Source organism: Trachemys scripta, chromosome 2 (assembly GCF_013100865.1).
Source record: "Trachemys scripta elegans isolate TJP31775 chromosome 2, CAS_Tse_1.0, whole genome shotgun sequence".
Taxonomy (NCBI): domain Eukaryota; kingdom Metazoa; phylum Chordata; order Testudines; family Emydidae; genus Trachemys; species Trachemys scripta.
The window spans coordinates 98,113,316-98,131,417 of NC_048299.1; positions in this window are offsets into that span (position 1 = coordinate 98,113,316).

Genomic DNA, 18,102 nt, shown 5'->3' on the forward strand with positions numbered 1-18,102 from the left:
AGGCACACATTTGCAACGATGTCCTGGCCGCGGTTCGCCGTCTCGGGCCAATGGGGGCGGCAGGAAGCTGCGGCCAGGACATCCCTTGCCTGCGCCGCTTCCTGCCGCCCCCATTGGCCCAGGACGGCGAACCGCGGCCAGTGTGGGCTGCGATCGGCTGAACCTGCCCTGTCAGCAGGTAAATAAACTGGCCCGGCCTGCTAGGGTGCTTACCCTGGAGAGTCGCATGCCAAACGTTGCCGACCCCTGCTTTAGGGGGGGGGGGTTAATTTCCTCTCAATGCAAGTGCTCAGGTCCCATGAACAGAAGAATACACTGTATCCCTATTACTTCATATAGACTAAAATGAGGAAATCAATTTCAAAAGCCAAACAAATGGAACTACTCATGCATAGCGTCTCTAAACTCTCCGTATTGCTCTATAGCACTGGAAATGAGAAAGAAATATTAAAGAAAATAAAAACAGGCACACATTTGCAACATTATCCTAAATTGTATATTGTATACTGAAAGATTTCCATTGGAGACCTTGGAGGATAAACAGTTTGATTTTTTTTTTTTTTTTTTTTTGCATTGTACAAGTGTGTGTTTAAGACAGAAGATGTAGAACAAAAGAATAAATATCTTTTCTTATCAAGAGCATATTTGTGGCTAACAGATTAGCAATAACTGTCAAGAACAGATTATGCTCATATAAAACAAAATCTATAACAGTTCCAGGTCAGCATGACTTAGTTTATCTGAGACAACTTTGACTTGGATACACATATTATTTTAGTTTTCACCGAAAAGGTTAGCAGAGATTTGACAATTTACATAGTGAACATCTGTATAAATGGGGTAGGATCTGAAGCTAAAATAGGGAAAGAAGTTGATAATTATTTAGACAAGTTAGATGTCTTCAAGTTAGCATGGCCTGACAAAATACATATTAGAATACTTAAGGAACTAGCTGAAGAAATCTTTAAGCCATTAGCAATTATTTTTGAGAATTTATGGATGACTGGAGAGATCCCAAAGGACTGGAAAAGGACAAATATAGTACCTATCTATAACAAGGGGAATAAGGACAACTATAGACCAGACAAGTAAACTTCAATACCTGGAAAGATAATAAAGCAAATAATCACAAATAATCAATTTGCAAGCATCTAGAAGATAATAAGGTGATAAGTAACAGTCAACAATGATTTGTCAAGAACAAATAATGTCAAACTAACTTAATTTCTTCTTTGGCAGCCTAACAAGCCTTATGGTAGGGTAGAAACAGTAGGTGTGATTTATCTTGACTTTAGTAAGACTTTTGGTCTCATGTGACCTTCTCATAAATAAACCAGGGAAATATAGCCTAGGCAAACCTATTATAAGGTGGGTGCACCAACTGGTTGTAAAACCAGGCTCAGAGAGTAGTTATCAATAGTTCACATTCAAGTTGGAAGGGCATATCGAGTGGAGATCCAGTTCTATTCAATATCTTCACAAATGATTTGAATAATGGTATACAGAGTATACTTATAAAGCCAGCCAATGCATTTAAGCTAGGCGGGGTTGCAAGTGCTTTGGAATACAGCGTTAGAATTCAAACTGGAAAAATGGTCAAATGGGATGAAATTTAATAAGGATAAATGCAAAGTACTACACTTAGGAAGGAAATTCAAGCGCACAAATACAAAATGGGAAATGACTGTTTAGGAATGAGTACCACAGAAAAGGATCTAGGGCTTATAGTGGATCACAAAATATGAGTCAATCCTAGGGTCCTTTTTTTCCCCCAAGTGATTTTTCCTTGTCAAAAATAGTCTTCTTGTTCTATTCTGCTTAGAGTTATTACCAGCATGTTTTCAGAGAATTTAAAATGGCTACAAAGAACTGATTCACAAATAGTGCTTGGAAGAATAGACTACATTTGAGAAGTAAATTCAACAACCTTGTCTTCTGTAATTCTCTAAAAGGTGATACAGATACAGCCTGGTGGTTGCACTCAGTGTAAGAACCCATGGACCATATCTAATTGCAACGGATAGACCTTGTTCATTCAACAAATTTAAGTGACATTGTTAAATTAAACATTCTATAAATAAACATGTAGTTTATAAACTTTTTATATAAGCCGAAAACCAAACTAAAGTAGCTCCTCTGATCAACATGAACCACAGTTCTCTGAGTCTTTTCTCTTACCTCTCTTAACCCTCTTCTGTGTCCTTCCCTTGACTCCAGGATTCCTTTTACTGCTGTAGTTGGTCTCATTCCCTATGGCTGCTGCCTACCAGGAAGTCATGTAATAAGTGGGTTCTTTCCCTTGGTCCAGGAACTTCTGTGGGAAACCTTCTTGCTCCCTGCAGCTTTCTAGATCAATTGAGCTCTTGCTGTCACCTGACCCTTAGCCCTACCTCAGCTGGGAGACAGCTTATTAGTAGGGTGACCAGATAGCAAGTGTGAAAAATCAGGACAAGGGGTTGGGGGTAATAGGCACTTATATAAGAAAAAGCCCCAACTATCGGGACTGTCCCTGTAAAAATGGGACATCTGGTCACTCTACTTATTAGTCACAGGTGGGTCCTGGCCTATCTCCCTTTAAATGGGCCAATCACCATGTAGCAGTCTGTAACATACTTGGGAGAATGATTCAGCAGCTACTAGAGGAAATTGGATCAGTAGATTGTCATTGGGGGCTGCAGAGAGCTGGCTCCTCAAGTTTATTTTTCAAGGTGGACAGGGTTTTGAAAGCCAGCAAAGTGGAAGGTTATTGATACATACTGAGAGACATGCTGAAAGGAGGGATTCCAGAGATTGGGGTCCTGTGTTGCACACCTGTAGCCCAGAGTGATGGGGCTAACAAGTGTCCCATGAGCAGAAAATCTCGAACTCCTTTGTGACAAGATGGGTTCACCCATTGGGATATCCCAGGGGACTGAAAATTCCAGGGGGAGGTTTCCAAAGGCACAAAGAATATTTAAGTGCTCATATCCCATTGAAAGAGCCGTGCACTTGCTCTCTGAAAATCAGGCCCCTTTAAGATGTATCAAATTGGGCCCCCCAAATTATTAGCAAATTTTGAAAATCTTGACCACTCTACTTGTATATTGATACCGGTTTGGAGTTAGTTTTCCTTCTGTGGTAGTGTAACAGGGGCTTGGAGGGCCAGTCAGCCTAGTGGTTGGAGTACTTGACTTCCTGCCCTGTGCTTCTGTGGCTGAAGTGCCTTAGTCTTAAGGCAGGGGTTTAGGGGGACCCGGCCCCTTCCACTCCATTGCATTCACACCATCTTAATGAAAGTATTATCTTGGACCAACTCTGAGGTCTTATTCTGGACTCCAGTTTGAAAGCTCAATATACAGGTGAGTTGTAGCATCAGAATGAGAGAGAACAATTCACAATGGGGGCTGTCCGTTGAATCCTTAATTACATTTGGGAAAAATGTATTAGCATCACCTGTTTTACTGTTCTTTATCTTCATGCCATGTAACGCCACATGCTTCACTTGCCAGTGAAATTTGTACACTCCCTAAGTAATTAATTAAGCTTTAGTTAAGCCTTTCAACAAATTAACTAGGCATGTAGGGCAGGTACATTTCTGAGGAAAGGATATTCATCTTGTGTGTCTTATGATACACATCTTACTTTGCCAAACCCTGTTAGTGCCATAATAAGATGGGTGTGTCCATGTGCTCGTGTAGGAGTTTGAGGCTGGATTCAAGAACACCTCAGATGTACATTATTGGTAGAGACGTGTGACAGATCTCTAGTTTCCCAACCACAATCTGCTTTGCCTCAACTATTGCAATTAATGCTGATGGTTAATGAGTAAATAGGTCACATTTAAACTAATTGATGTCATTTCTATGCACCTCACAGATTTTTTTTAAAAACATTTCTATGAAAGTTTTTTTCCTTAAGAAAAAGGAAAGAAGCATCATGTTATTCACACACACACACACACACACACACACAAAGGGTTTCAGATAATGCAATCAGTGAAGGTAATTAGGCAAAGATTGTAAATTGGTTACATAAAAATGTGCCCATAATTCAATAGTTATAACTCATCACCAGGTGTTGGTGGCTAAATGTGTGTCAAACCATACAGCACATTTTAAAAGCAGATATGTTTTACAAATGAGAAATAGATAAATAAATAGATTGCATCATTCTTCCGGAATGATTTTAATTGTCGCTAACTCTAGCATGTTTTAAAGAGAACATAATTTTTATTTCATCAGATGATATTGCAGTATAAGAATATTCGAAATATTCCATGGAAGAGAATTGGGCTACATTTCTGATGGCCTCTAATTCAGCAGGGGATAAGTGTCTCCTAAAGCAAACACTCAGAGCTAGATCCTCAGCTGTGCTGTGGCAGTATTACTGAAACAGGAATTCAGCATTTCCCTTACAAGAAATGATGACATAACTCACTGTTAAAAAAATGAAGGCTCTACAAACACTAGGTGTTAATGATGTCAGCTTCAGAAGGAGACCCACAGAACCAGAAATTAGATCTTGGCATGTAAGTAAAAGAGAAACTGATTTTTATATACCATATTTTAAAATATATTTTCCCCTAATGTTTGACTCTAGATATACAAGTCCAGACATAGGCTCACATTCTGGACAATTCCACATGCTTTCTGCTGTCCCAGAAGTGCAAAGCAGCCAGTAAGCCAGTTTTACTAGCTGGTAGGAGATTCCTATATATCTGAATAGCATTACTCTAGATATTTTGTTATAATTGCAACATCTGTACTAAATGCTATGTTCAGTGTTTTATTTATATATTAAAACTGTGAATTTTAAAAATCCATTAAAGTTCAAAAAATATTTAGTTAAAAAAAATCCATGTCAGAGTAAAAGTGTGTGTGTGAGAGAGAGAGAAGAATTTAATTTAATGTCTGAGGCTTTGGACATTTTGGGGTCTGTGGCGAGGTGACGACTCACCGGCGCAGTGCCTCCTGTTGATTGTCCTGGGAATTAGCTCTTCCAGTCCGGAGCGCCCTCTGCAGGCCGGTGTCTCACCTGCCATTGCCCCCCATGTCACTCCCGTACCCCGGTCCCTCTGTACCTCAGGGTCCTGCCCCAGCAGTAACCCACAATTTGGGTCTCCCCACCCAGGGGAACCCCAACCCTCTATCCCCACCTTGCCTCAGTGGCTACTGCCAGTCATCATCTAGCTCCCGCTCACTGGGACAGACTGCAGTCTGTAAACCACTCATCATCGGGAAAGGGGTCAGGACCTGCTGCCTTTGCCTATTTCTGGGCTGCCTCTCTGCAGCCCCAGTACCTTTTTAGGCCTGCAGCCTGGGGTTTTACCAGGCTGCCCTTCCGCAGCACTGCTCCACCTCAGGTACCCTTCTCAGCTCCCAGGCAGCCAAGTCCTTCTCTCTCAGAAGCTCTCAGTCTCTGGCCCTCAGCCCTCTTATAGAGCCAGCCGTGGCCTGATTGGGGCATGGCCACACCTGTGGCTGTTTCCCCCAATCAGCCTAGCTTTTCCCCCATCACAGCCCTCTCCCAGGGCTATTTTAAGCCCTTCAGGGCAGGAGCGGGGTGACCACCCCGTTACAGGGTCAATAGAAAAGTACATACATTTGGCTTAACTATGATATTCTAACTTATCTAACACCATCATTTATAAAAATATACATGAATAGACAGGGAGCAGTTAAATGTTTTAAAAATAATAATTCCATCAGCATTTAATAGTGCACAATTTATTTGCTCCTTATAAAAAAATTGTACCTGAAGCAGATTAAGTAGAAAAGATTTTCTTGATAAATTGGATCCACGTTCTCCCTGGATCCTCTATAATCTTCTAATATATGACTGAATGTATGTCATTTTATGATTATTCTTTTGCCTAGAAGAAAAAAATATTGGGCACTCAGTGACAGCAATTATATACTCCCTGCTAGATAATTATGGGCCAGATTTTGCCACAGTTACTTGCACTGTATTTTACTCGGGTATTATTCAGTCTCAGAAAGGGTGGCAGACTGGTCCTGTATGATTAACTCAAGACTTTGTCCTCTGTCTTTAGGATCATTGACTTTAGCAAAATACTGTGATATACTTATTTAAAGAGTTTACCTCCCTTCCCTGAAAGAAATTAAGCAGTTAAGATGACCATCTTTCATAAGCTCTCACTAAAAGTCAAATACTGGCTCATGGACACATATGGCTTAACACTATATAAATAGAGCTGATCAGTGGATTCACTGTAAATAATTGTTCTTCAATCCACAGAAAAAACACATTTATGTAAAAGAACTGATTGAATTTATTTGAACATCAGATACATTTACAAATATCACAGTCTGCTCATGGATAGCCTATAGGCTCAAAAAGAAGATGAATTAATCATATAAATTAGTTGTGAGTTATTTGCTCATGTCTAATTAGAAGTGATGCAGGTTGCTTCTGACAATGTCCTGGCCCCGGGATTGCTTCAGAGAACAATTTAAAGCACCATGGCTCTAGCAAATCATTTTCAGACACTTGAGCTTTAAAATATTTCAAATATTTTAAAAAACCTGAAATTGTGCTACACTGGTTTGGGAAACAAAACAAACAAACAAGTCATTATGGCAATTTTTGGTCAAACAAATACCCAAGGACAGAAATCAACTGTTCTAAATCAGCACAACTCCACTGAAGTCAATGGAGCTACGCTGATTTACACCAGCTGAGGTAAATGGCCTATGGAGTTTAAAATAAAATCAGATTTTGCATATGACTGATTAAGAAAACGTACAAATGAACAATACACACAAGTACCATTACAAATGACAAATTATGACAACCTTAGCAGAATGATTCCCCAGGCCTGAGGTAGTGCTTCCAGTCTATCCAAACATATGAACTTTTCCAGTGTTTAAAACCATTGTTAGTGATTTTACCTCTTTGGAACCTTGGTATTTTATCCAGAATTTATAATCTTTCAAGGATATGCCAGTTTTAAGGCCCCAGTCGAGACATAAATCTTCTATTCTTATTTTTTCCATAAAACTTCACACAGGTTTTTTTCAGTTTCGATTCCCGCTGCTTACTGGAGTCCAACCAGACATTAAGTTGATCGCAGAACTTGGACAAACTGGCAAGTGTCTTAAGTTATCCATAAAACAACAATTTTTGCAAGTTGAGGGCCATTTTAAAAATTCATTTCCAGCATGCACTCTCCCAGCTAAATTTGTAATAAATTCACCATTTTCTCTTTATATTGACCATCACTCAGTTATCATTCTATCCATATTCTTGATGATGAACAGAAAAATATAGATATGTTATTGGCTATTTTTAAGAGTTTTCTGAAGTGTCAGCCTCAAAATGGTTTAGTTAGTGAGACTAATTGGAATTTTTATCTGAACCTTCCATACTTCTTTGGTGTGAAACTAGGTCTAGAGAAGTCATGAGAACTGGCTCTTTTGCAAGATTTCCAATGCCTTTTGAGGCAAAGTACTTTTTGTCTTAAGTGTCTTTCTTGTGGCATGTCTGTTTCTGGGCATTATAAAATCCAAGTAGTGCAGAATTGTTGAAAGAAAGAAGGAAAGAGGCTTATTTTAAGATTTGGGTTTAAGTTTAGAGTTTATCCGAACCAGTTCATCCATCCCTATTGAAACATCATATGAAAGGAATTGAAGAAGACATTAATTATGGTGTTAACTTGTTTTCAATAAGCAGAATTAATCATTAAATAATATTATGATTTGGCATCTTGCCCCCCATATAATTTAGAAGTCCTATAGCTCCATATTGCATGTGTCAGCAGGGGGTTAGGAAGAAACTTCCTCTATGGATAAGCTACTGAATACCTGACCATTATTCTTGCACTTTCTTCTGAAACATCCTGTCCACTGTTGGAGACTGGTCCCCCATAATTAGATAGCCTATGTTCTAATTTGATATAACAATTTTGGTATTCTTAGCAAATGTGGAATTGTAGTAGCAATCTGGAACAAAGATGCTGCTTGTATGCCAGATATATAAAATGTAGAATTTAACCAAATAGGTAATTCTTTCTTCACATGTAAATAGTTTAGTTTACAGTAGTTTGGCCTTGGTTAGGATTTAATGATTTGAATATCATATCAATTGATAGGATTCTGTTTATATGCTTTTTGTAACAATTATGTCTAAGACTAAAAAATTACCACACAAATTAAAAAAACTATGAGAAGAGGCTGCATAATTTAGTAACTTAACTTCAGACATAAGAAATGGTTCTATAAAAATAATCCATTTAATTTAAATGTTTTGCAAGATTTTTTTTACTGGGTCTAAGCCTTTCAAGCCATCCAAATAAATGTGCATTTCTGAAAAACAAAAATCAAACACATTTTACAAAATGTTTTTCAATACTTTTGTAGGGATGTGATAAATAAAATGATACACAGACATCTAAGCATCAGGAACTATAGTTATAGGGTCAGGTTCTATTTTATTATACATAGGTTCTCCCACTTCTCTCACAACATTATATGAACATCTTTCAGTAGTGCATGAAGTAACACTACTAACATCTGTCACATGTGGTTCATTCTCTGCTCAAGGGGGAGAACTATGTGTGCAGGGTAATTGTGGAAATATGTTTATGAAAGATTGTGATTTGAAGATGCTCCCCCAAAAGATTTGGAGATGTGCCCTGGAAATGGGTATTGGGAACACCACATGGCTGTGTGCAGCAGTTGACCAGAGATGCTCTCCAGTTTTTTTTATTCCCTTCTTATTCACTAGTTTGTTATTTAATGAACCCCAAGATGGTTACATGGTGTCAGAAGTGTTGAATGAGAAGGAAACTGCTATAATTTTGAAATTAACTCATGTGTTTGTAACTGAAAGCAGAGACAAAAGGGGAGGCAACAGAGAAGCACACGGAGCACCAGGCATAGAGATTTTGGCATGTATTTGGTGAGCACAATAGTAGCTTGACTAGCTTAAGAAAGGTAAAAAAGGCCAAAAATGGAAGTGTTAAAACTTCCATTCAGTCTGCAATTGTCAGGCAATGTTGCACAGAACTGGAAAAAATTCAGAGATTTGAATTCTATTTAGCAGCCATAGAGATAGAGGATAAAAAAGATAAAGTGAAATCATCAATTTTTATATGTTGTTGGGGAGGAAGCATTGGATATTTATAACAACGTGAAGGTGAAAGTATGAAATTAAATAAAACATTGACTAAATTTGAGGAACACTGCATGCCAAAAAGGAATGCAACCTTTGAGAGACAAACTTTTTACATGCATGCAAAAAGAAAAAACTAAAAAAAAAATATGACACCATAGAGCAATGTGTCACAGAATTAGGGAAACTCAGTAAAACTAGTGTCTTTTGTGAGCTGACATAGTCTCTGGTCAGAGATAGAATCATTTGTGGCATTAAAGACAATGCGTTAAGAGAGAAACTGCTCCGTGAAGGAGACTTAACCTTAGAAAAAGCTCTCCAAAATTGCAGTCAGCAAAAATTGTGAAAGCACAAGCCAAAGAACTGAATTCACCAGAAGTACAAAAGAATATAGCCAAAATAGGCCAAATCAAAGACTGGAACCACTCGGTATGGGAACTACTGCTGGGGGAAGACTGAAGTATGGACTGTCATGTGAAAGGTGTGGATCACAGCATGGCCCCAACCAGTATGTTGCATTGGGGAAAGTGTCATAAATGTGGTGAAAATAATCATTTTGCAAAATGCTGCAGATCCCAAATGCAGAAAAGTCAAGTTAATTAGTTAAAGACAATCTGGTTGAGGAATTTTTCATAGACATACTGGGATCTAGAAAGCCTGATAAGAGGGACTGGATACTGCCTATGACTGGAATGGAGCAATTATTCCGCTGAAACTGGACACAGGAGCTCAAGTTAATATTCTGTCTGAACAAAACTATGAAAGACTAAAAATAAGACCAAAACTGGGACCAACAAAAATAAAAAGTAATTGGTTATTCTGGAACAATTATACTAGTGAAGGGGAGATAATTTGCTAAAATCAACCATAAAAACACCATGTACAGGCTCCTATTCATTGTAGTGTCAAAAAAGGTGACACCAATTTTAGGCAAGGCTGCATGTGGGGAACTCAATTGGGTAAAATGGATGTTCTCACTACAAGATCATACTGAACCTTGAGGCACTCTTTCAAGAATATAATGACTTGTTTCAAGGGCTGGGTTGCTTGCAGGGTAAACATACAATCTAGATAAACAAGCAGGTGCCTTCAATTACACTGGTCTACAATTTTTGAGAAGTCGTCTGCTTCAGAGATACAATGTGCTATTTATTATGTATTTTGAGGTGCTGAATTCAAATATGACAATTAAAACAACTGATTGGCTACTGTTTCTAAAATATTTAAGTTTTTACATTTTATGGCTATGTATATTGTGTAGATAGTAGAGTTTTAATCATAAATTGTAAACCTAGGTCTTTTCATGTGCTTATGGTTGCTTTACATGATAATATTTCACCTGTCCTGTTTATGTAACACTTTAAAAATCAGCAAAAGGGTTATATAAATAAAAATTTATTATGAAACAAAAGGCAAAAAACTATTATGTACATAGTTTAGTCCTATTTAGTGTCTACTCGGCGCTTCTTGGCTTGTCTCTTGTATTCATTAAATGGAGCATCTCTTGTCAGTGTCCAGCAATAGTCTGCAAGCATTGATGGGCTCCATTTGCCCTGATAGCGTTTCTCCATTGTTGCAATGTCCTGGTGAAATCGCTCGCCGTGCTCGTCGCTCACTGCTCCGCAGTTCGGTGGGAAAAAATCTAGATGAGAGTGCAAAAAATGTATCTTTAGTGACATGTTGCAACCAAGGCTTTTGTATGCCTTGAGGAGGTTTTCCACCAACAACCTGTAGTTGTCTGCCTTGTTGTTTCTGAGAAAATGTATTGCCACTAACTGGAAGGCTTTCCATGCCGTCTTTTCCTTGCCATGCAGTGCATGGTCAAATGCATCATCTCGAAGAAGTTCACGAATCTGAGGACCAACAAAGACACCTTCCTTTATCTTAGCTTCACTTAATCTTGGAAATTTTCCACGGAGTTACTTGAAAGCTGCTTGTGTTTTGTCAATGGCCTTGACAAAGTTCTTCATCAGACCCAGCTTGATGTGTAAGGGTGGTAACAAAATCTTCCTTCATTCAACAAGTGGTGGATGCTGAACACTTTTCCTCCCAGGCTCCAATGACTGTCAGAGTGGCCAATCTTTCTTGATGTAGTGGGAATCTCTTGCACGACTATCCCATTCTCAGAGAAAACAGCAGTACTTTGTGTGTCCAGTCTGCAGACCAAGCAAGAGAGCAACCACCTTCAAATTGCCACAAAGCTGCCACTGATGTTGGTCATAGTTTATGCACCTCAAAAGTTGTTTCATGTTGTCATAGGTTTCCTTCATATGGACTGCATGACCAACTGGAATTGATGGCAAAACATTGCCATTATGCAGTAAAACAGCTTTAAGACTAGTCTTTGATGAATCAATGAACAGTCTCCACTCATCTGGATCGTGAACGATGTTAAGAGCTGCCATCACACCATCTATGTTGTTGCAGGCTACAAGATCACCTTCCATGAAGAAGAATGGGACAAGATCCTTTTGACGGTCATGGAACATGGAAACCCTAACATCACCTGCCAAGAGATTCCACTGCTGTAGTCTGGAGCCCAACAGCTCTGCCTTACTCTTGGGTAGTTCCAAATCCCTGACAAGGTCATTCAATTCACCTTGTGTTATGAGGTGTGGTTCAGAGGAGGAGGATGAGAGAAAATGTGGGTCCTGTGACATTGATGGTTCAGGACCAGAAGTTTCATCCTCTTCCTCTTCCTCGTCTGACTCAAGTGAGAATGATTCTGGTGCATCAGGAACCGGCAGTCCTTCTCTGTGGGGTACTGGGCGTATAGCTGATGGAATGTTTGGATAATGCACAGTCCACTTTTTCTTCTTTGACAATTTAAGCATCATTTTCAGTGACCCAGAATTAGTAAAGTTTGACTACATTTATTTCAGAAGCATTTTGGCTGTAGAGCAGTGTTATCCATCCATGTACAAAGGTGCCATTTGCACTCTGGGGAAAACTCAAGGCTGAGCTTGCAACGATAGAAGCAATGCAAATAATACAAAAAATTGGGGAGCCAATAGAATGGGTGAGTTCCCTAGTCATTGTGGAGAAAAGTAACAGCCAGCTACACATATATTTAGATCCTAGAGGTCTCAACAAGGCCTCTCTCAACAAGAGAACGTTTCAAACTACCAACCAGAAAAGAGATTATGGCTTAATTTGCAAATGTTCAATATTTCAGTAAATTGGATGCATCCCCAGATTTTTGGCAGCTAAAGTTAAGTGAAAAAAGCTCAGAACTATGCACATTTAATACCCCATTTGGAAGATACAGATTCTTATGCTTATCCTTTGGCATAGCTTCAGCACCAGAAGTGTACTACAAAACCATACATATGATCTATGAACATATTAATGGTATTAATACCTCAATGGATGACATCATCATCTGGGGCTCAATAAAAGAGGAGCATGATTGTAGACTTCGGGAAGTCCTGGATGCCACCAGACCTACAATCCTCAAACTAAATAGGGAGAAATGTGTTTTAGGGGTTACAGAACTGGCTTTTGCTGGGGACATTATTTCCAATGAAGAGAAAGATTTCAGCCATTGAAATGATGCCAGGTCCCCAGTCAAAGAAAGATGTCCAACGGTTCCTGGGAATAGTTAAATATCTTGGAAAATTCATACCTAATCTATCTACCAAAGCAGCAACTTTGAGAAAACTCCTAGTGAATAAAAAGGAATCGTTTGGGGATGCAGAACAGGAGAAAACAACAACTGATACAAGAACCAGTGTTGACGTTTTATGCACCAGGAAGGCCTATTAAAATCTCAGCAGATGTTTCACAGTCTGGGTTAGGTGCAGTGATTTTATAGAAGCATGAGGATTGTTGGCATATGCATCCAAATCACTGACTGAGGCAGACACCAAACACAGACAAATCAAAAAGGAGCTTTAGGAATATTGTTTGCCAATGAGAGATTAAATCAGTATATTTATGGACAGGCAGTGGAAATTGAATGGATCACAAGCCACTGGTGGCAGTATTTAACAAACCGCTAAATGACTGTAGCTTAAGGATTCAAAGAATGATGATAACGCTGCAAATGTATGATTTGGTTGTGACCTACACGCCCAGTAAATTCATGTTCACTGCAGATGCACTTTCCAGAGCAGTGGCTCCCACAAAACCAAAGAAGATCTTAGAGATAGAGATGCAAGGTTATGTAGATCTGATTGTAAAGTCAATTCCCATAACTAACAGGAAACAAACAAATAAAAAAGGAAATGGAGAAAGATGAATCCTTGGGAATCCTTAAAGAAATGATAATTAAAGAGTGCCCTGAAGAAATAAGCTATTGCTATCCAAATATAAGACACTATTGGAACTAGACATGAATTTACTGTAATAGATGGGGTAATTTTCAAGGACAGTAAGGTTGTAATTCCAATGAGCCTCCAAAAAGAAATGCTACAGAAGATCCATTAGGGTCATGTAGGAATTAAGTGCAAACAATGAGCATAAGAAGTGCTGTACTGACCACGGATCAATCATGATATCGCTAATGTGGTGGGAAACTGCTTTTCATGCTTGAAATACAGGCCATACCAATAGGCAGAGCCACTGAGACCTTATCCTTTTCCACAAAAGCAATATGTGAAAGTAGGCACTGATTTATTTACCTAGCAATCCAACGATTATTTAATAGTCACAGATTATTATTTGCTGTATCCAGACATTTGCACAGTATTAATAGTAAGTCAGTGATAGCTGGCATGGAAGGAATCTTCTCCAGACATGGAATTCCAGATGAAGCCTTTAGCAATAATGGGCTCCAATTTTCCAGTGCAGATTTTAGGCAGTTTGCCAGAGATTGGGATTTTCATCACAAAGCATCAAATCCAAATTATCCCCAATCAAATGGATTTGTGGAAAGGTCTATACAGACAGTAGAGACCCTTATGAAAAAGATTTGGGGGGTGGGGATTGTATAAAGTTTTATTGGATTACTGAAGTACACTTCTGGAGAATGACTTTTCTCCAGATCAGCTATTAATGGGAAGAAGGATCAAATCTAATTTGACAATTACTGATAACCTGATGAAATCTCATAACAATCAAACCATATGGCAGATGAAAGAAAATCAGAAGTGGAAGCAGAAATAGTATTTTAACAAAAGGTCCTCCCATCTTTTAACCCAGGTGCTAGTTTGTGCCTGAGGAATCACACTTCTAATACTTGGGCCAAAGAGGTACTATTAAAGAACAGCTGCATCCAAGGTTTTATGTAGTCCAGATATACCAGGGGGACATATTTTGACATAATCAAAGGGATCTATGAGTAATCCCAGAAAGTTCCAACACATTGACATCTGAGGTGGATTCTGAGCCTTTGTCATCAATACACAAATGAGAAACTGTCAAGGAACAAGAGAACAACTCAGACTCTAATGAAAGGCTGAGACTGAGAAGATCAGATCGGGAGATTAAATGTCCTGAAAGACTCAGAGATTTACTACTCTGCTTGGAGAAGGGGTATTTAAGGAAGTTTTTGGTAAAGACTCACTCAAGAGTAATGGGTTGGTAACCTCTCCTCTCTAGGTAGTTGACACATTAGGTTTATGGATATGTACCAAATGGGTTGAGAATTTAATGTCTGTATTAGACAGTTTACATATATGTATACAAGAGTTATTGAGTTGTTTTTCTTTAAGAGGGAAGATGTAGAGATATTTTTATGAAAAATTGTGATTTGGAGACGCTCCCTCATAAGGGATTGTGTTGTGACTTGGGAATTTGGAGATGTGCCATGGAGGAACACCACATGGCTGTGTGCAGCAGTTCACCAGAGATGCTCTCCAGTTTGTTTTATTCAAGTTTTATTCCTTTCTCATGCACTGGTTTGTTATTTAATGAACCCCAGTGTTGTTACAGTAGTGTCTTGTTTTGGTAGGGTTTTTAATTGTTGTTAGGTGGGGGCTGGTTGACTGTGTTGGTTCTTTAATGGAAATTATTTTTTAAAGATGTACAGTTATGATTTGAGAAGTTGTAGAAGTTAGGCTGTAGGTCTAACAGTGCCAAAATCTTGCAAAACTGTATCCCCAAAATGTAGAAATTGAGAGATCACAAAATCTTTGCCATCTTGAATAGTGAAAACCTCAAAAATGTACCTGTTCTTGTGAGATTTCTGCCATCCCAATTGTAAAATAGGTCACTTCCAGTTTTAGATTCAAAATCCTAGTGGCAAATGCAGGTCCAGGAACTGAAAAACAACTCTCCAGAAACTGAAAGGCATTTGAATAATTGGTTCAATTTTTGACCCATCCACTTGCAACTAACAACAACTCCCTGGGGACAAGCACCAGAGAGTGGACGAAGATCCACAAAAGAGGAGACAACAAGGTTGAAAAGCATCAAGAAAGTATAATGTCATGGAAACCCAAGAAAGAGAGAGCTGCAAAGTGAAATGGATGATTAGTCAAGTCAAAGGAGCATGGAAATCAAAAAGAACTTTAGGATTGGTGTAAAGAGGACATAATTAATGACTTTTTCAGGGAAGTTTTATTACATATATGTAACCCTTCTGATAAGTGTTTTTGGCAGCAACAAGATCTGGTTCAAATGTATAGGTGTTCCTCTTAAAATTAACAAAAGCCACTGGGTTAGAAATTTGAGAAAAACTAAATACCTTCCCTGGGCGCCCTTAACAGGCAATACTTCCCCACTTGCAGGCGCTGAGTCTGCATATGAAACAAGGTAAGACTTTGTGCTACAGAATTAACTTGGTAAAATAAAACAACAAAATATATGTAACCCTTCTGCCCATCTAAGTTGGCAGCAACAAGGGCCGGGTTCTATATCTAGGGGTTCCGTCGCAGCCTTCACCACAAGCCGCTCCACTCCACCAGCTGCCCCGTGAGCTGCTCCCGCCGTCCCACGAACTGCTCTGGCAGCTGCTCCACTCTGCTCACCGACCTGTGAGCCGCTCAGCTCTGCTCCACTTCAGCCGTCCCTTGGGCTGCTCCCACAAGGCTCCGCTCTGCTAGCTGCTCCTCCAGCCACTCCGCTCCGCTCGCAAGGCTCCACTCTGCTCACTGCTCCACCAGCCACTTAGCAATATAGCTTCAGGCTCCCCCACTAGCTAACACAGCCTCAGTGATCTCAGCTCTTTTGTGATTTCAGCTCTTAGCAATTTCAGCTCATAGTAGTAGGGGAGCCCCAGTGCTAGTGCACCATTGGCCCAAAGTGAATTCAGCTCAGCAGTCGGTAACTAGACTTCTAATGGAATCAAATTTAGCTCTGATATTCAACAGTGGAGAGAGGAGGTAGTGCAATTGGTGTTTCATCCCATCCCATCAGGTACAAATACCTGTCCCCATCCTCTCTCCATTCACTGGGTTTTGTAACCCATGCCCCTTGTCAAGCAAGTGCTACTTAGGTAATGGTGAAGGACTCCCTCAGTCCTTCTGTCATACAACAGTTCCACTGGCCTTGATTCACAGAATCAGGGTAGCAAAACTTTATTCTTCCTGCCCCAATAACAGAGAAACTGGGGATCCCACACCAGCCAAAGTAACCACTTTGAGTTGCTGTTGTTTCATGCCAGGCGAGTGGGTGTGCCTATGCAAACAAGATCAGCCCCTGGAGTTTTTTTCCACACTCGCCATAATTCACCACCAGATGTCAGGGTAGAGCTCATCCTGACTCTGCTTACATCTATAAATGAATAATAAGTAAAACACTCACCCTCACAGTAACTTGGGCAACAGTTTCCCACTTGCCAGTGTCTGCTAAGCCAATGTCCCTTTACCACATCACTTCCCCCTTCCCCATCTGCTAAACCCCACTCTTACTTTGGTGTCAGTGGGTAGCATAGTCCAAAGTGCTCAGGTGTACTCAGGAAGGCTTGTATCCAGTCCCTTCAAAGTGCTACTTGAGCCAGTCCTGAGACTCCACCAACTTACCCAGCTAGAGTGATTACAGCTTTATTGGCGCTGGGTAGAGGTGTGTGGGGGGGGTCTTACCAGAGTTCACTCAGCATTACTGCTCTGCTTCTTCTTGCTGCAAAGCTACTCATGCAGTGTCAATTTGCAAAATCTTCAGTGGAAGGGGAGCAATAGCATACAGGACACTTCAGCAGAGTCCTTGCCATCAGGGATGCACTCATTACCACAAGGTAGGAACGTCTCTCTCAGTTCAGTCCCACTACCCAACCAATTCAGAATTGGTGTATAGTTCTGTTAAGTCCCAAAAGTGTCACTGCAGGAGTTCTGGGTAGAAAGTTTATGCAAATTAACTTTCTCTGTAGACATATTTTCCCCTGTCCACCAATAGATGGCAGTAAACAGCTCCTTCCCTATGGAGCTTCTGTCCACTTTTCCCCTGTTCACCAACAGATGGTAACAGCAAGCTCCCTACTCACTATAGCTTCAAGCCACTAGGCTTAAATATATTTGGTAGATTGCTTTCACATATGTGATGCTGTATGGAATATGTGGAACATTTTTTGATATTTTTGACACCAATATTATAAAATTGCAATGAATCTGACCAGATATGCCATGTAAAGTGTCTGTGAAAATGTTATGATTTGCCAAGTATGATGATCTTGTTTACATGTTTGTATCACCTTTGTATTGTGAGTTATGGATATGTATGGTATATGTGTATTTCAAAATTTGTGCTGTGTTTCTGGGTAACACCCTAAGACAGATTGGTATCAGCACTGCCTAGCTTGTTCAATGGCCCATCAAGGGTCATCAGCCGTACAAAGAACCCATTGAAAGGAGCCAGGGGATACACCTTATCAGTCAGCAAGGTATGTAGGGGCGGGCTATTGAATAGAGAATTCTAAGGCTTTTCCATGACGTGTACTGGGAAGCTTGTGTTTGGGACACAGGAAGTACAAGCCACATGGCAAAAGGAATATAAAGCATAGCTGCATCATCTCCATTTTATCTTCATTCCTGCTTCTTACCTCTAGAGTAACTTTTCTACAAAGGAAGCTCTCAACAAAGGACTGAATGACCCATCCAAGCTGTGGATGTGTTC